At 35.1% G+C, this 21386-nt stretch overlaps 1 protein-coding gene across 4 annotated transcripts in view; it reads left to right on the top strand.

Moving 5' to 3' along the window:
- Nucleotides 1-21386, top strand: part of LOC132951621 (complexin) — a 218629-nt gene that overhangs the window by 134649 nt on the left and 62594 nt on the right. The window contains exon 1 of one of the 4 annotated variants that reach the window (XM_061023437.1): nucleotides 20564-21024. The exons of the other annotated variants lie outside the window; for them this stretch is intronic. The gene's annotated coding sequence lies outside the window, so the exon portion shown is untranslated. Of the gene's footprint in view, nucleotides 1-20563; nucleotides 21025-21386 lie in introns of those variants that run through there. 4 annotated transcript variants of the gene reach the window in all.

The following is a 21386-nucleotide window of genomic DNA, read 5'->3' as shown; positions in this document are numbered from 1 at the left end:
CTTGCATCTCTTTATTCTGGAAGAACGCACGACGAGTAAGCACCTATGTCCTATATAATATATTATTATATCATAGCCGTTATTCTCGCCCGGATGGCTGTGCTCGGTCCACCATTACAGAGCACCATCGTCACCTGCACTCTGTTTTATCAGCGACGCACTCATCGCGAATAACCGCTTATCCCCGCTGCCGCACGTATATAGTCGTTTAATGATAATAATAATAATAATAATAGTAATAATGATAATGTATAGAAGCACGGCAGAGGTGGCGGTTAGAACTCTATGAATATACACATTCGGGACGGATGGGGACCGCAAATATAATAATATAATACAGCGAACCTACTGCTGTGGAAACGAGCGCTATCTCGGCTGGCCAAACGCGGTTGTCTTTGTGTACGTCTCTTCGGGACTACGCGTTGTCGGGAACAATGGTCGCTCGCGTTTCGAACCGGAGATACCGCGCCGCTGCTTTTATGCGCGCAAACATCGTGATAAACCGGACGGGTCTCGGGTGACCTAACCTATATAATATATTATATATGTTTATGTATTTAGTCCCTGTGGCGCGTCTACACTCAATTCTAAACTGAGCATATATTTATTCCGCTCAAGAGATACTCGCGTATACCGAACCCACTCGATTACTATCACTTTCGACGACAATGGCTTTACTATCCACCCTCGCTCCATTAAAATGATCCTACACCGCGTCAGCGACCGTTTATCGGTCGCAGGTCCGTCAACGAGGCTGCAGTGTTACAATTTAACTACTCGTCTGATGATTGTCACTGGGTCTTATCGCGTGTACAGAAGTTAATTTTCGGACGACATCTGTGCTGTAAAACAAACTATGCGTAAACACACACACACCCAACCAAATATGTATATGTATTGTATACTAGACAATATTATGGTTTTTATAAAATTGTTAATTTATAATATTTAGATATTCTTTTTATAATTTTTTTTTCATATATATAATCCTTGTTTTCAAATAATAATATATAGTTCTGACGCAGAGCAATTTAGGTATACCTAGCTAAGACATAAACGCTCAACATCCAATTACAATATTTTGTCTAAAAAACATTAGTCACAATCCATAGTCACTTAATTGGCATTCGTCACAAGTAGTATATATTCCTCACGGCTTTCTTTATCGTTTGATTCTCGATCGCACTATTTTTTCGAGTGAGTATTAATATAGTAAATTGTGCAGTGTTAAGATGACTCATTACCAAATTCGGTTCGAAGGACATAATTTGCCGACAGCTGTTTCCTGAGGATTACGTGCTCGGTGTCAAAGGCCGTAATGGAGTTATATAATATATTATTCACGGGTTGCTTGTATAGAGGAATCGTAAGATTCATACGACCGCCATTCAGAATTTAGAGTTAATTGTATTTAAACGTAGAATTATAATTTGGTAGATTTGGAAAATCTGCGGGAAACGTCTATAAAATAATTTTGTAACACGCTGTGTGACGAAATTGTGTATAGTAATATAGCATAACATATTGTAATTATTATCAAATAATGTACAAACATCAAGTACCTATTAAATTGTGCATTTACGTCATCGTCAGATCCCTTTATAGTATGTCATAGCACATAATATTATGCGCATTTTGGTGTTATATTTTATATTTTTAAGTGTATAATTCATAAAATGTATATTATTGTATAATAACCATGCAAATGGGTCTGATGTTTCTCTACCATTACAACTCGCAGCTAGTCCACAGAATAATTTGTTTTATGTTTAAGATTACCTCTTGAAGACCAATCACGAAATAAACTGCGTTCGGCGTCACTATATTATAATTGTTATATTTTAAACGCAGTCATTCGGTTTTTTATCGTCTATTACTCAACGATCAGTGCACTATAATACTGCAGTTGACTTGAGAATAAGTAATAAGTCAATGCCTGCATTTTTTTTTTTATGAAAAATGGCTATTCAGGTTGAGGTATTGTTATAACCTGCCACAAATGTTTTGGATGTGGGTAGTACCTACCTTTGTGTTTTTTATACTTATTACTATACTGCATATAATAGAGAATCATAAGTTGTCATGATGAATTTTATTAGAAGGAAATATATTTTGTAAAAACGACGGTATATTCTACATAACACTTTTTACCATGAATCACGGTAAAACAATATTATTGCCGTAAAAGCTGTTGTTTATTTATTAATGCCGACGTTTAAATACCGAATAGACGCGTTGCCTATATATTATGCGTACCTACTCAAATATTACGATACTATATTATGCACGTTTGAGTCAAAGATAAGGCACATTCTAAGGGTCGCATTAAACACCGAATAAATTAGTAGTATATAATTAATAATAACAAAAGTGTAGTATTGACTGAACGGTCACGGGTGGTCAGAATAAAGCAATCGTATGTTATAATATGTATTATGATTTTTCAATTCCAATAATTTATTATTGGAATTATTATTTACCTACTGTAATAGTTCAAAAGTGTCGTAGGTAATAGATGGTATAAATATAAAACGCAGATATTTTGTTAATCTTAAAACCGTCGCTGTCCGCTCCTGCTTCTCATCGACCGTATACCTAACTACACATCGACATCGCCTACTTTGGCAACACGGCGCGCCACCCGCACACTTAGAATAAGACCCTAGGTGGGGCAGTATAAAATAATACGGCACCCTATATTATTATGTGCGTATTCCGTGTGCAATTTCGCGTTCAAACACCACACACCCACACACGTCACCGGTACATAATATATTTTAGGTGTATGCCCCAGAGGGGGACATTTCAAATCGGACTAAAAACGTGTTTAAGGACAATTTCGACGGTGGTTTGTGTAGGAAATGTCCCTGGCACAAATCGTTTTTGCATGTTGACGAAAACTTGTTTGCTCGGCGTCGTTGTAGTTGCGAACGTCGCTAATGGAATAAAATCACGAAAAGTGCCGAGACCGTTGTACGCAATATATAATACTTAAACACACATACATATTTTGTATGTGTGTGTTGTTTATCCGCCGTGTAGATCCGACACACCCATTATTCGTTTTCTGACCGGAAACGACAACGCCGGCGCTGCACACACAGACCCACCGACGAGTCAAATTTGTCGTCGACGTATTATTATTATTTTTTTTTTTTAGGAAATTAATTACAATTATTTATATTGCTTGTTTTTTTTCTCCCCCATAATGCGTTCGTTAACCCTGGAAAATTAATTATTATTTTGTAGGTTTTCGGGGTGTTTAGAAATGTATAGTTTAATAAGGTCTATTCGCAGTTATATATCATTATATATATATATATATATAGATTTTAAAATTGATATCATCATGATAAATCATAATATACGCGTTTCTCACCACATATTTTGTTTCGCACTATTTTTGATACGCATATAATTTGTTTACCAAAGGTTTCAGCACACAATTTTTATTATTTTATTATACGAAATATATAACAAAAACTATGGAAATAAGCTATTTTTCAATTCCCTTTTTAATTAACAACTTTTTTTTTAACAATCAATACACAAAATAAACGTAGCAGACATCAAAGGGTATAATATTGTACACACATCATTAGATTGAAATAATGTTGGGGGTGAATTAATATGTTGTAAACATAATTTATTTTACGCTTGTTCTGTTTGTCGTATCGTTTATATTCAACCTGTATAATTTGTTTTATACCCAATATAGTATCAACTAATTTCGTAATACCCACGTGATGAATATTCGAATGATTACATTTATGTATAAAAATGATCACTTTGGTAATTTTTAAATTTAAAACCTGTATAGTTTTTGTTTTAAAACGTCACGAGCTTTTGAAATTATGTTCTTAGTTCTTTCGGCACTATTGTACTCTTGTTTACAGTTTATTTATGGGCTTCCCGAAAGTTTTTGATTGTGTGAATTATGGTGGACTTATTGCCAAACTTTATGTTTTTTGGAGGTCTCTGGAGCGTGAGTGCCGAACGGCTCCCCAGTTCTGGAGTTGAATAGATACAATTCGCAAGACGTTTGTTGTCCACAAGGTATCCTACCTATATCAAAACTAAAAAATGTCATAAGAAATAAATTACATTTCAGATAATTCTGAATACATCGTTGGTTTTTAATACGTATATTCGAATACCACCGTCTCATGTGAACTGTTCTTATTAGCTGGGACAGTATATTTTATAGCAATAAATAATTGTCATTTATCTAGTAAAAAAACATCCTCTTTTTATAATTATGCATATGCGTTGAATCCATGACAAAAGGCATATGGGATGATATAGGTATGTGGCTTGGAAATGTTTTAGATTTTCATAAAAATCTTTTAAAGTACATGTTACACAATATTATACAAAAATATATTATAATATACGGTTTATTACATAGTTATTATAATATATATTTGCAAATATGGGGTTGTAATATTCCTAAAAAAATATTCTTTGACATAAAAATAAATTTATATAAAATGCTTGATTTTGAATATTAACTTGTTTTGTATAAAATCTAAAGTAATACTAAGAAAGTTTTATATTTTATAATGTTGATAGAAGTCGTATATTTCTGTATAACTTTTAATATTATTATGTATTAGTAAAGTAAACTTCGTGTAACTAGAAAAGTACCTACCCAACTAGAAATGTGCACAAAGTGAAACTAAAAATTTTATATTGTGAGCTGAAAATATTGGTACTTTGTAACTATATAATATTATGATAATATCGGTCAACTTAAATTTATAATATAAATTCAAAAAAACCGATATAATAGTTGTAGGTATAAGATAATATTCACTATTCCTATATAAATGTGTGTGTATAATTAATTTAATATATCATTACAGCTGGTCTCGGCAATGGTAACCAACATGTACCAAAACAATAAAAATTGAATTACTGAAATATTTTTACAAGGTATAAAAAAGCGGAATAAATTATTGATCATGTTTGTAATAGTGAAAATGTAGAAAAAAATTCAATATTCACTAAGTACAAAGAAGTATAAAAAAAGAATTAGCTACCGTTTTTAAATTCAACCCGGGTAAAATAGTAATAAAAAAAAGTTTTTGCATTCGAGTGAAGCGTAGGTATATATATACATAATAAGGTACTTAGTCATTATTCGAATTTATATACATTTATGTACAACGGTGTAGTACCTACATGTACCCCCTTATAGGTAACGATAAATCCGATAAAACCGATAAACGGTAATCACGCGATGTCAATAATATTGCTAATTCTACATCCGCAAACGCGTAGGCACCGTACGTCCTCGCGCGAATTCGATTTTATTTTGTTTTCATTATTGTTAATGGAAGTTTTCAGTACGATTATCAAAATATCATATTCATATTATTATATTATTATGATGTAAGATGTGACGTTATTATATTATTATCGACATGGTATATAGTAATACGTACTGCGATTTTTGCGTTTGGTATTTATATTATATTATACCTACTGATAAAAAAAAAAACAAACAAACAAATTAAATCATACCGCACAAAAACCAACGCGGTTTCAAAGCGATTTCCATATACTGGGGACTGCGTCGACAAACACGATTTCCAGGTTAGCATAAAAATAAATCAACATAATAAAAAGGGTTCAGCGATACACCACGCCGTGGCGGTGGCCGCGCTCGTAGACCGCATAATATAATATATAATAATAATATATATTATATAGTGTAATATGCGCAGAGGAATGTTTTTTCACTCGATGCCTTCGCGTTTGTTTATTCCAGTTTAAGAGATACATACCCCGCATACGAACTCCTGTGTAAACTCGAACCCACATATTATTACGGGCAGGTACGCGGTGGCCCTTTTTTCGGTCATCTGCACGTGGACCGACGAACTCGGAGTCTATAGTACCCAAGGCTTCCGGGGCTGCAGCCTAGTATCTACCACGTCACGGGCACGTGTATGTTTTCGCAATATTTTTCCAATACATTTCGAGTAGTCCGATGATATTATTGTTGTGAGTTGTATAATAATATTACCACATGCGGACAGATTGTATTTTATATGTTTACACTATCTGTTACGGCGTGTTTATGCCGCAAAGTCTATTGGCCGACGGTTGCCGCCGCTGTGAAGGAGCAGTGCTCCAGTGCTTATTAATAATTCGAATCAAAACGATAAACTTGACGTTTCCGGGGTGGCGATGTCAACTTCTAGCAGCTACTGCGGTGGAATCGAACTTCTCGCAGTAATAATTTGTCTCGGTCCCCGCGCACACACACGCGGCCACGCAGTGTTCAACTCGGTAACCGAATTGGAAATTGCCAACGGAAACTTTGGTTGACATAGCTCAACAACTTTGTTTTGACGTCCTTCCCCTTCCCCCCCTATACTCACACTTTACACACACACTCTATAATAGACGCAATCGAATTCCTTCCTGCTGTCTTCCTGCTCACTCTCTCTCGGTCTCTCTCACCACGGCTGTTCGAGTTCCAAATTTACGCTAACTTTCCGCTCTCACATGCCGCTATCGTATTCGTTTGTATACATAATATACATATATATAGGCACTGCACCATATCGCATTGATACGCAATCGCTAACGAAATAATACGATAGGTAGATATCACAACACTGGCACAGTTTTCACTGATGATATTCATTCGAATAATATTGTGAATCGAGTGAGTTATGTATAACACTATATTATTATACTCGCCACTGTCATCGCGTGTCCTCGTTGAGGGAACGTGATTTGTTTTTCTTTCAATTCCGATCGACATACGGGACGGACACACAGCCAGATACACATACAGAATACGCGAATCGGTACATAGATTAAAAATTTAAAACCGAAAAAAGTCGTACCTGTGAATGGCTCTATTGGTCGTCGCATAACATAATATTACATATATACCTCTTCTCGTAGTATATTATATGAGGTACCTCCTACCGGCCGTTTTATCGTGTAAATCGCCTGCCGTATACAAAACCGTGTCGACACCGTCGTGTAATATAATGTATGCCAGCCTATCACTCCGTAACCTTTTTCGTCCTTGACATTTAGTCCGCGGGTTAACTACGAGTTTTATGTTATCCGACATGCCAGATTGTTATATGTACACCGTAGATATATATACTTATTTAGGTACCTACGCCGATACGCGCACATTTATATAAACATATATTTAACGTTTATGTGCCGGTCGCACGCGTGCACTTTAAATAAATAATGGGAATATATACATACAAAGATAATACGTGTTTCGTATTTTTGAAAATCACAAAATACTATTACGTGCGTTTATAATTAAACAATTATTGCGTCTGCAGAGGTATTCCTCGTACTCGTACGAACCGTTGTGCGCTGTTGTATTCGAGTGACGTTCACAAAACTACCTATATAATACATTATATATATATATGTATAAATGTATATGTATGTACCTATATACACCTTTACCAGTCCCAGTTTATTATATTATACGCATGTCCCAAGAAATTACTTCCGTTCGAAAATCAATCTTCAAAGGGTCAGAAATGTACCTTTTTAGAAGGTTAAAAATTCACTAAGTGCATTATAAGTCTCTCTTTCTACCCTACTTTGTTGAACCAATTACACGGCGGTGGCTTGAAAAGAACCCGTTAATATAATTAAACGTGACTGAATAGAAACGACGACGAGCACTGTTCTAATATAATGAATATTATATATACTCCTGAAACCCGAAACGCTTAAAAGCAATAATTACTGATTACACGTGTTCACAATTGTAAAAAAAAACACACACACACACACACTTTATATTATTTAAATAGCAATTGTTAAGGTCTATTATACAGGTATAATTATTGTGCTTTATTATTACGCTTCGTGTTTGACCACTAAAAATACACATAAATGTACACATATTAAATAAACAAAATATGCTGTTTTAAAAAACGACTTTGTTATCGTCGGACATACGAGCTCAGATAACGTGATTTGGTTGGCATGTGTAGAGTGCATTATCTTATTTTCTAGAAATATCGCATGTTTAGGAACAAAATCCATGTTGTTTTCTTCCTGCCTGGTCATAAAATTAAACAGGCGAAACTTAAGGGACGGTGTATTATAAGCCCCTAAAAACTGACCACATGGAAAAAAATATAAAAATACTATGACCGTCTCAAAGTCGTTGTATAACTATATCGAATAATATTTCGTTTGATACACTCACGTATGCATATTTTAAGCAAATTTTTTTATTTCCCTACTTTTCTTCTCTCCGTATAAACTCATTCCTAGAAAGAATAACGTCGGTATTATAACTTTGACGTTAAGCCGCTCACCCTGTCATTTCATATGCGTATTGGATCGTATATTCATACTTAACTATACATCACCAAAGCGTATAAAAACTGCAGATACTCACGTGACATACGCATTTTGTCCACGCAAGCCACCTGCCATCGTTACGTCAAATGATTGCCTTTGAGAAAAATACAAATGATGTTTAGGATTAGGTAAAGGTTTTATTTTGTACCGTCCACTTCCTCCATTTATCGCATACCATTACTTTTGCAGCTCACCCTTCCCCAGCTATAATAATTGCACTTGTTTCTTCCTCTCGACCCTCTGCCATGAATCATAAATCAAATCTGCTTTGCTGCAGAATATTATATAATTTTTCAGGGTAATGTTTTGTTTAGTATTTCGTACTAGACGGACGCGCACGTTGATAATAAATAATAATAATAATAATAATATTAATAAAAAAAACAGCTCGAAAACCCTTTCAAATATTTTAATGTGCTCCAATACCAGCGAAAATGTATAAACATTCATCCGTTTCGTACGTATTTGATTAAAACGAAAAAAAGGGATTCGTCTGAACGCACAAACAGGAAAGTAGTTAGATCGAAAAGTTTTTGGCTTTTGCGAATATACTATCTAGGTATACCTATATATTGTATAGGTGGGTGAATATTATTATAAAAACGAGAGAAGAAAAAGAATTATATTTTGTAAACGCTGTGGGAGACATTTAATTATCAAGAATAATAAACGACTTCAAACGAATGCAAATTCTGTGAGAAATAGACGTGGCATCTCTTATTTAAATATGAAATATCCACTCACTCACTCTCACATACCCACACGCGCGCGCGAGCACACTTTCGCGTTTGTCGGTTTGGGCAGATAAATTCGACAACCAAAAAAATGTAAATAAATTAACAGAAATCATTAGGTCGTCCACATACATGATAATAACGATGAAGATTATATTATTATTGTTATTGTTGTAGGTTGGTCGTAAATATCGTAAGACACACACTGTTTATTATTCACCTGACCTTTTTGCTGTTCATAACAACCTCCGCCCCCGCCGCCTGGTGTATTTGGCATTTGAGTTGACGGATGCTTTTCCTTCGAACGACGCGACATATCCATTAAACGACGTGTTCGGGACACACGTCCGATACACTTAAAAATTGCAATAATATTATTGATGGTTATTCATCATCCGGTTGATTTATTTCCGACCGGATCGAACACGCGCGCTGTACGAGTATACGGCAAACCGTTTGACGATGCAAATCGCTATTTTATATTATTATTATTATTATTTTTTTTTTTCAAATCAACAATTTTTCTCCTCCATCGACGACGATTGAGGGGGTCTCAACCTATTTTCCACTCGATTGGACCTGTGATCGACCCAAATGGTTTTATGAGAAATGGTATTCATGATTTTTTTATCTCGTATTCGAATCTAGAGCAATATACACATAACATTATAATACATCATTTATACATCGAGCAGTGTTCAGTCGATTATATAATATAATATTATATTTTACGTTATAACGACTGTAACGATTTTTCGTTGACCGTCAAATGTACAAAACTCGTGCTTGTTTGTTTTTGATGTCATTAAATACGAATCTGGATGGCAAATTTTTGTTTTGCGTGATGTAGACAGTAAAAAATAATATTTAAAAAAAAAACCGACGACGATGACGTTGTCCGTGAAATTATTTTTCTGGTACGAAACGCGATTGCTGGAAAACGTCAAAAACGAATACAGGATATTTATCGTTTGAATCGGTATCGTGGAAACGTGTGTTTTATGATCAGAGATAAAGTTGGTACGTTAGACATAGATTTGGTATATGAAACTCCACCGTTGTAATAAGTGGGTAATTTGTATGGTTTATATTTCTCAAAATCTCGACGTTATGTGTAACACTTCAGCAACTCTGTAGAAAACTCTCGATATGAAGTAGTCACGTAGTAAATTAATGGAACTCGGTCAATCTATTATCGAAACTCTTGACTTCTTTATTATTAATTTTTTTTTTTATTATTATATTTCCACGTCGTTATATCCGTTCGATAATATAATTACAAAAACTTTTCAACATAGTCAGCGAGTAGAATATATTTTTAATGAGTACCATATTGTTATTAGATCCCGAGCGGAGCGAAGATTGAATTTTTTATAACTTGCCAAACGTATTAGAAATAATATCTATTCCTTCAGCTCAGCAACGTCGAAAGTTGTAAATTAAGTGATTAAAAATCTTGAATGGTTTCCTTCGAAATTAAACAATTAGGATAACGACGTTAATATCTTAATACATTTTCTTGTTGACTAAAAAGCTACCAACTAGACTTTGTTTTTATTCGAATCTGTCGTATTATTTACATACGTTTTAATTATTAAAATGGATTTTTTATCAATACCTACAGTTTTCTTAATTAATTATTATACTGGATGGTATTAATTCAGTTGAAGATGTACCTACTCAAATTATTATTTTCTTTAAAAACTATAAACAAAAAATTGTGTCTTGTATAAATCTGTTTTACACCATTTTTTTTTTCAATTTAAGAACGATAGTGACCACATTTAATAATTATTTTACTCGAGTTAGATTAATCGTTTCTATATTGGTTAACTCCCACAATGAAGATGAAAAATTTTAGTCCTTAGCCTTCTGGTTTTTCTCAAAGTGATTTTATTTCTTTTTTTTTTTAGTCACATTTATTTATTACTTTTTTACGTTCGGGTAAAAGACGTAAAAAACACTCTCATGCGTTATTTTTTTTTTTATACAGGTTGACATTGTCAATGGAACTTGTCAATCTGCGGGAATTCATCATTGTTAACTGATTTTTTTCCTTCCATTTACAATCAGTATTATATTTACACTCTGTAATTGACACCCGACAGAGACAGGTTGTTTCGATGACACTTCATTGGCCAGAATATTTCAATACATTATTTGATTTATTTCGAAATTACCAAACCATCCAAATTTATTCACTACTGCTGTAACTGTATATAATGAATAATATAATATGTATATATTATGCACAGGTATACATTTTGATTATAGTCATTATTATTAATAATGAATAAAATCGATTGGAAATTTAGTCATCATGAATAATTAATAATGGAGGTTTATCGATTCAAAAGTCAAAGTGCTGAATCACATTTTAATGGAACATAACTCTTTAACAGCCGTAACGGGACTTGGTAAATTAGATCGTTGAAATTTATTTAATTAAAAGTTGAAGTCCAATTTTGAAACTTTTTTAAAACGTTATAACTTTAAAATGTAATTCTGAAAAAAGACTAAATAAAATTATTTAATTTCGTACCACAAACATATATCTTTATAAATATATAATAAACTATAGTTATATATTTATCAAACAATTTAAAAGTAACAAATAGGTATAGGTAGGTAGGTACAATGACATAATATTTTAAATGACAAAATGTAAAACATTAACATGCAGAATATTTTATGGAGTACTTCAATACATACAAATTTAATTTTGAACGAGTACTAAGTGTTGATTAGTTATACGAATTTCAACTGCAAAATGTTCTTTTGTCTGGAGGAAATTCAAAATCATAGTATAGGTTAACTTATTTACAAATGAATTAGACATTATTGTCCTAATTATTTAGACCTCCATTATTTGATTTGTCAACATATATTTTATCTAGTTAATATTTTCATTATTACTTTTATTAGTTCAACTAATTTACTTTATCTCATTATATTCTTAACTGAAATGTTAAATTATGTATTAAATAACATTTAATATTTTTGAATTTAAACGTTTATACCTATAAATTATAAATTTTGTACTATCCATTCATATACATCTTATTTACTGACTACATAATGTACTGGCAAATTATATTATTGTAATTGGAATTTATTTTATCAAATATATAAATTATTATTATTATGTCATTTTAGATGATCGAAGTTTGATCGACCAACATCTTATGGGTATCTTTGTGCTTAACTAATAATTAAATATTCGATTTATATTTAAATTGATACTAAAAAAAATATTCTGCTTCAGAAAATGAAATAAAAAATTTATGTTGTGATTAAAAAAGTAAAACTTAAAAAACTATAAAATATTGTAAGTAAAAATTTTCTTCAAATATGTTATTTTGCAACTTATGTAAAAACTATATTTTTGAAAAACATGGAACTTTTTGAAATAATGAGTGTAGACAAATAAATATGGATCCCTTGTGTATATAATATATTATAATATATGCATGATATATGCGGTAGAAAAACACAGCTTATAAAATAACATCTTTTTTAAATTGATATAATATTTGTCTTCAATTTATGTACAATTTTCAGAGCATATATTTTTATTTCAAACACAGAGAATTATGAAATCACAAGAAAAAAATGTAATACCGATTATTAATAATACCGTAAACAATTCGGAAAATATCGAGACAAGACAATATAGTATAGGTTTAATGCATTGTACTCCATATAGAACAATTCAAAGGGTAGGTACGCCATATTTTTTCGAGTCATTGAAATTCTCGATTTATATAGGTTCGAAGTCATAGAATTTCTACCATGCTTATTGTGTTATATTATATACCGTTGTCAATGGGAGTAGTCAGACGGATTCTTTCGGAAATAAAACACGGACGTGTATAGGGAGGGATTGGGGTCCCAATAATATGTATTATTTAGTGAACATCGTTGTAGTTGTAGGTATAGTGACGACGCTCGACGATGGTTCAAATTTCGAGCAGGAAATAACAATACATCGCATCGGTCATTAAAGACATGAATTATTCAATATAATATAATAATAATAATATGATATCGCCAGCGCGGCCTTTGGCATTTTCGGCGATGATAAACGAGTGACGTCGCAGCCGCGCTCGCGGAATTCCGTTTTTAATTGGAACGTCCGTCGGTTATGGTCGTCCGGCACGCCAAGTCCGCCACCCCCAAACCCCGCACAGACGCATTATATAATATGTATTATTATACACTCACGTACACCCCCGACGAAACCGTGTGGTATAAGGGAGGCGCACGCTGAGCCGGAAAATCACGCACGCGAAACGCTTAGGGTACCGCGCGTGAACGTTGTAATAATATGGCTAGTACCTATTCGATGTGTATAATACTGCACCCACCGACAGCGGACATGCGCAACCTATCTGAATAGTATAGGCATGACATTAATATACGTTCCGAGATAGGTACCTTCATTATAATATACACGTTTGTTATTCTGTTTATATTGTATGCGTCGTATACAGTAGAAACCGTTTACAACGTACAAAGGACCTGCAGAGATAATACGTCATAATAACCGATGGTTATATTATGCGTCAATTTAAAAAAAAAATTGTTATTACAGAATCGTATTACACATCATAATATTATTGATATCAGAAAAGTCATTCCAAGTGTATTCATTATGATATAGGTATAAAAAAAAATTCTTCTTTTTATTGTGTAAACACGTTTTTTTTAAAATAAAAAAATCGTCCGATATTTTAGTTTTTTAAAGGTTGTTTTCTATATTAAAATATTTAATATTATAATATTCTACACGGGTTGTTTAATATTTTTCCTTATCTCGAATTGTATTATCCTCATAAACCATTGCACAATGGACCGTATATTACATGGTTATTATTGGAACTTAAGCTATTTGTCCGGTTAAATAGGGACCTTTAATTGTGTATCATTAAATCCGATATGTCACTTCAACTGGCGTCATTAAAAACGGTTTCCACTGTACATGCATATTATTATTATGTACAAAGCTAGTGTCGGGTACCGGTGATCGTGGAGTATACCATATGTGGTATATTCTACCACGCATTACTCGCACTTACCGTCGCGAACTTAAACAAAACTCATAGGTACACGATTATAACAATATAATATATGATAATATTATTATTATTAGACTCGAATAGTAGATCGTGGTTCGACATTCACGTAAATAATTACTAGCTCTGAGACTTGGCCGTCTAGAATATCATTCATCAAAATTTAACGCAGGGGGCCTATAGTTTTTCTTCCATTTTGACTGACGTAAGTGAATCGAGATCGTAATCGATCAGGTTAGGTTAGCATCGTGCACATTAACGTTTCGAAAAATTTTATTTTATCAATCAGGAGCGGAGACACCCTGTACATGCACGCGCGTATAATATTGTTTCAGGCGTATATTATATCGCTTACCAATCGGACTCGCACACTACGTTTCCGCCCGGCCGTTCGGCGTTTAGTCCACACGTCAAAATACCAGCGCATATACATATTAATACAAATGTCGGGTCCGATAATGTATACACACCCACATACCTATATATAGAGGCCAATACCCCCTGCCGTCGTACCCTACACCCGAACATAATATCTTCCCCGCGGGTCGATGATCGGCAGGCCGCGTGCTGTAGATGAATTTACAACAACAATAATAATATTGTGAACGCTGTGGCAGTATATTATATAGATTTCGTGTGCTCTGCCAGCCCTCCCCCCCCCCCCCCCCCCCCCCCGACCACGACCGTTTTCGCTACCCTGTTTGGGGGTGTGCGATTCTTGACACGGACGTGTACGCCGTCGATGATAAATGTTTCTAGTCCATTATATATATACATACCTATATAGATACACGCCACGTAATGACGTCGGTATCGCGTATACGCACGAGACAGCTGCAATGTTATATTATTTTATATACAACACGACCGGTCGTACCGAAACACGATATGATATGTCGTGTACTACCGATAACTTAACACGGCGATTTCGGTCTTGTATTTTCTGTGACGTCGACGACGATAATATTATTATATATTATTATATAAACGTAGAACGTACCATAATATTATAATGTCTCATAATACTATGCTTGCTCGACTGCGAGATCGAATTCGAACGGACTTAATTATATTACGAATACACTGATTATATCATAATATTATTAATTCGTATGACCTAGTCGGACGTGGAGGCACGTGACGATTAACTCGTTACCGCGAGGCTCATACTCAGTGCGTGCCCCCCCCCCCCGCGGAATAAAATCACCCTGCAGTAATAGTTTGTGACGGGTCGTTTTATATACGAAAACCGCTAGGACGGGTTAAGCCCGTGGAAGGTTTAAAAGTCGGTTTTAGATTTTCCGAAACCCCACGCCCCCCCCCTCCCCCCAACCCTCAGGCGTACCGCGTATTGTTTTATGCGTGGCGTGACGGACGAGCTGATCCACTTCCGGTTGGCAGCGCAGATGCCGCGGCGGCGTTATGCACGTGGATCAAACCATCGGATAAATAAAAGCAGTGCGGTGGCGTGGTGTGGTGTACGACGATATCATATACTCACTCTGTGCGTGAGAGGACGGCGGGGGGGGGGGAGTATGAAATACAACTCTGAGTGTCAGCAGAGATCTATCCGTCTCGCCGGCTGTCTCTGTCGGACTCGGTTCATCGTGTACGTATAAAATACAGTAATTGCAGCTTCAGACGATACGCGTGTGGCGTGCCGAGTGTATTTCCGTTCGTCGATTCCGCCGGTGCTGTCGGCGGCGGCGGCGGCGAGCAATTACACCAGTAAAACAGACGGGCGGGCGGCATCGGTTAAAAGCGTTATATCGGCGAACAGTCACGTATATCGGGATGGACGTTTCCAGTCTGCAGATATCATGCGCGTGTGTATATATATATTTAAAAAATGTGCGCCGGGTGTAAAGTACCTATATATATTATATCAGACGAGATAAATTGAAAGATCCCCGGCACGGGGCTACGGCGCTGCGGGGACGGCCGAGTACCTATAAAGTGAGGATGAGAGAGAGGGTGCGACGTAAGCTCCCGTCGGTCGGACGCAGTGGCGGACGTGTAGGGGTACATGTCGAGACGAGTGGGTGGGTACGCGTGGAGAGTGCGGCCGTGCGGTTATACAGTTATTTGTCCGCAGAGCGTCTGCAGTGCGGCGGAGGTTTGACATTACTCTTGGCGTGTGCCACGCCGCATTACGCTTCGCAAAAAAAATATAAAATACATCAGTTCAGCCCCAATGGGACGGGATTGGGTGGGAGCCGCCGGCACGGCGACGGCCGAGAGGACAATACAAATTGTCCGCTAAAATATCGGCGCCGGTACATTGTCGATAGCTAATGTCCGGAGATTTATTCGAGTATAAATATCGGTATGTATATGTGTGTGGGAATATCAGACTCAGAGAGGGGCCAAAGGGGGTATTTGACCACCCACCCTGAACACCGTAGTCGCAAAGTATGTGTGTTTCTGTGTCTTCCACGATTGTAGTGTCGTAGTGGATGTAAACCACATACATATGTATAGATCTTATAAACATGGACACGACATTCATAATAAAATTGAAGCTTTTTTTGCGGTATAATTTGAGGCTATTTGTTTACATTTATGTATGATGAGATTATTTATAGGTATATTGACAGTCGATACCCGATATAGGTATACTTGTTTGGCCTCAATTCGTATAATTTAATTCATCACTGATAGCAGGACGTTATGTCCTATCCACGTTTAGAAGATCTATGATTTAAACAAGACTTATGGCAAAGTTATTAAACGTTAATATCATTATTATTATATCAGTATCTATTATAGTAATTTATTTAATGTTAATACTTATGTTTTAACTATATCGTAAGTTATGGACTTATGCCACTGGTGCATACACAACGTGTTTTTCAATCATTACAAAATTCTTGTATCTTTAATAATATACTGTGAAATTGAATTAATTCGATATCAAAATCAACAAATGTGAACTTCTTGTAATATTAATATTAAATAATATATACTATGCATGTTATGTGTGGTATTTTTATACTTATAAGCATAACACCCACTGTACATATCATTTGATCTTAAATTCACTATGGAAATCCAAAAAATAATAAAAACGAATTACACAGGAATATCATTAAATACGAGATAAAAATTGACTGTTTTATCACATTAATATGTCACCGTCCCTAAACTTTATTTTTATATTTAAAGGAAATGTATCATATTCTATTGTTTTCAGTCGAACATACTTAATTTCTAAATCATATTTTTACGAGTATATAAGTACCTTCTCTAGATTAAAAAAAACATATTGATTGTAAATGTATAATAATGATTGGATTGATTCGGTTTATACCTATACAATTATATTGAGAATATAGTGCCATTCACGATTGACCCATTTCGACGTAAATAGATTGAAATAACTATTATTATGTTGTTGTTCAAAATCACTGAAAGTATATCAGACTGCTTTATAGTTTGTTTTACGAGTAAGGTTGTTGTAACCTTTGAGAGAAGAAAATTTTTTAGATGTAATTTTCCATTTACGTACAATGATGTACCGTATTACCGTGTATATTTTATATAGATGGAAAACAATTTTCATCTAACGATATTAACGACAGGTTTTACGCAGTTTAACGTAAAAATAAAAAAAAAAATGTGTCAAATCATCAGTAAAGACGCGTGAACTGTTATTATTGAAGTCGGGAGGGAAAATATACAGGAGCTCAAGAGTGAATATTTTGTGCTCGGTTAAGCGTCAGAAAATCTTCTTAAGCTATTGACATTAACTTGTGCCACACTCTATAAACAACAAACTTATTTTAACGGAGTTTAAACAAATTTACCATTTTATTTTTTCATTCCGCAAACTCCTCACAACGAAAAACACAACTGTTTTTTCAGTACATATATTGTCGTACGACATAATATATATATATATATATATAACAAACTATATTTCGTAGGTTTATTATCTTATACGTGAGCAAACAGGAAAAAGTTTTAAATTCAATTGTTAATATTATTAAAATATTATACCGTTTAAATGCACGAAATAAAGTTTCTGTTTTTATTATTTAATCCAAAAATGCATTTTTTGCTAAAATTATGTCCGACATCTGGATTTGATGAATATTATCTCCGCTTTTTCGTTATAGGTACAAATATTTGAATAAAATCGTACGTTCGCACGCGGTAAAGGGAAAAAACAAACTGCTAGCCGTTCCAAATTGGTTTATTCTGAAATTGGTCTCCAGAGTACATAGTATTTAAAAACTTTAAATTTCTATAACCTAAAACCTTTGTACAAACAAATATATTATTTTAAATACGGCTAGGAAAGCGGCTATTAAAATTATCTGTGCTTGAAACTTTCCATTCAAATATAAACCTGGGATTGTTATGCACACTATGTGCACATAAATATAATGTCATACACTTTGTACGACACAAATGTTATTGCCAACTGCTGGTAAAAATTAATAAATGGCAGAAGTGTTTTCAAAATGCATAGTGAAAGAAAAAACAACCAATTACAACCAAGAGTAACAAAATGTGTGTGCCTCCTATAATGTCTGCGCAACGAAAAGGCTATCGAAAATAATGTCCTTTACATCGATAGCTATTTTTTTTTATCACTCTGACGAAAAAAACCATATTCCCGATGTCAACGTACGCTCAACTCTAATAATCGTATTTTATTATTATTTAATTTTTCTGCCGGTAATATAGCTAGTCGATTTGGTTGGTAGAACCCGACGCGAATCTAACGGGTGTGGTACATATACTATACTCTCGAGGAGAGTTTTTTGATTACGTCCACCGAAATGATGATGACGTATAGTACGCATTAATGTATAGCGTTATACACGTATTATAAGCGAATGAATTGATCGATTTATTTACGCGCAGTACGTTTCCACCACTACCGCCAGAGCCGTTTTTCGTTTTTTTCGACCGAGCTTCCCGGACCAGCGATAAAAACCCAAAACAAATGGCGGTAAACGTTATTCCGAAAGCCAATCTCGGTGGTTTGTATTGTAAAATGTTACGAAATTGTATGGTGATTTCGAGAAAAAGTCACTTCGGTTCAAAGCCCCGAACTTGCAGAAAATGCCGGATCTGACCTTTTTTCTACGCCACGCATAAAACCACGCCATTTCGTGTCCTTGATATTATTATCATACGCGTAGTGAAATCGAACTTTGTCAGCGAACACCTCCCAAAATCAGCCCACACCGCAGCCTCGTTTTGTCGACACCCCACCGTCTCCGCCACCAAGACGTGTATCGGATTACGATAAGACTCGATGGTCTTCATATAATATATTATATATCTAACCGGTAATATCGTCGATTCTCGAAAACGACGCTCTTATTACGAATATGTATATCATCGTTTTCCTGCAAGATTTACCCTCACGAATACAATATTTTATACCAAGGGTCGTGTATATAATAGGTCACAATTCGCCCGCGTCCGCCGTGACGCCTTAAGAGTACTCGATGCCCTATATCGGAGATGGCGCCTATGCGACGCGTTCCTTATCACTCCCTTCCACCACTACGGACACACCATCACCCAATGACCGGGAGAGGGAACGCATATCGATTTTTCAAAACCACCGTCCCTATATATATGCTAATGCGTATTATACAGGTGTAGCCAGTGATATTTTAACGTTATTGTTTTGGCACGCCACCTCCGCCGTCTTATCTCACGTAAGAAACATATTATTTGGCACGTTCAATTATGTGCGAGGATGTGCTATACGTCGACCTCGTATTATAATCTCGTCCGAATATATCGGACGATAAACGTCAGACGATTATAATAACGCATTATTATGCGCATAGACTTTTTTTCTTAATTCTGTGGAGAGATTGCTGCACGTAGGTTATATAGGTGCCCGTTGCACAATAACAACGCTTCTCACGTGCGCGATATAATAATTAATATCGTAATAAAATTAATAATAGGCCGCCGCGTTAAATGTCATGTACGACCCATAAATATTTGTCAAAGACGCGTAGTTACACTGTACATTTGTGCGTGATATTAAACCGTATAGTGCTTAACATTTAAAAGTCGGCGGGTCACACGATGTGTATATAAAACGTACATTATAATATATAGTAGTATATAATATTATTATATAGCTATAATAATAATAATAGTCGGGCTATAAATACTCGCGTACAGCCAGTGTCCAAACTCTGGACGTTTTGCAAATTTCGAATTCCAAAACGGGATTTCACATAATAATAAATTGATACGCACGTAATATGGGCAGGAGTTACAATCGCGGGCGTTTCAAATTCACCCTGACCCATAAAAACTATCCGTAGCTCAACATATTATATAGAGTGTTTCTAAAATATATTATACGGATTTCCATAATATCTCTCGAGGTCGTCGGATCGTTACGATAATATTAATTATTGCTGGCACCGCTTGCCGCGGTCGAATAATATTATAATATGCGGTGTGTGCGTGTTAAATCAAAAGTGCAGTGCTGCAGATGCATCCGTGCGCGTGCCTGATTGGCCGTACAAGCGGACTCGATGTATCAGACTGCAGCGATAACGAAACCGCTCGAACGGAAAAAAGAAAGAAAAAAACCGCCGTTTCCTTAGCAACGTGCAGTGTACGCGCTCGAGCCAAGTAGAAGAATATTATACACCAACTTTGGTTTTCGTACAACAGTTCGACTCGACCTACGGACCTCATCATAGCATCTAAAACAAAAAACACGACCCGCGGCAGAATATCACCACCGCGTGGGTTTGCAGTCGGTTGGCATATCATCAGCTGTATTTTCCGGGATCGTGAGTTTTCCAATTAAAACCCAGATTAGAAACGACACACAATTCCGCCATGAGGTGAGCATAAAAACAGTATAATACGCCTATTAGAATAATGGTGTTATAGTAAAATATCTTTCTGTTTGCTTTGTACATTTTTTTCTAACCGCCCCAGTTATTATCGTCGGCATTTTATGACAAATCTCCAAATTAATGGTCGTTTTTATTATTATCACATTTTTTTTTTATCGCGATAACCCAAACGCTTATTTATAGGCATCGCAGTTTTAACACCTCTAGCCTCGTGTTTGCGACATGATTATTTGACGGTAAGCCGATTTGATAATAAGTAAACAACAAATTATTTATTCTCCCGCGAAGGTAAACATGTCAGCACAAAATATTACGTTACGACAGAGTTGAGTGAATACTGTCGGTCA

The sequence above is a fragment of the Metopolophium dirhodum genome, chromosome 9 (genome assembly GCF_019925205.1).
Source record: "Metopolophium dirhodum isolate CAU chromosome 9, ASM1992520v1, whole genome shotgun sequence".
Taxonomy (NCBI): Eukaryota; Metazoa; Arthropoda; class Insecta; order Hemiptera; family Aphididae; genus Metopolophium; species Metopolophium dirhodum.
This window is presented reverse-complemented; position numbering and strand designations above follow the sequence as displayed.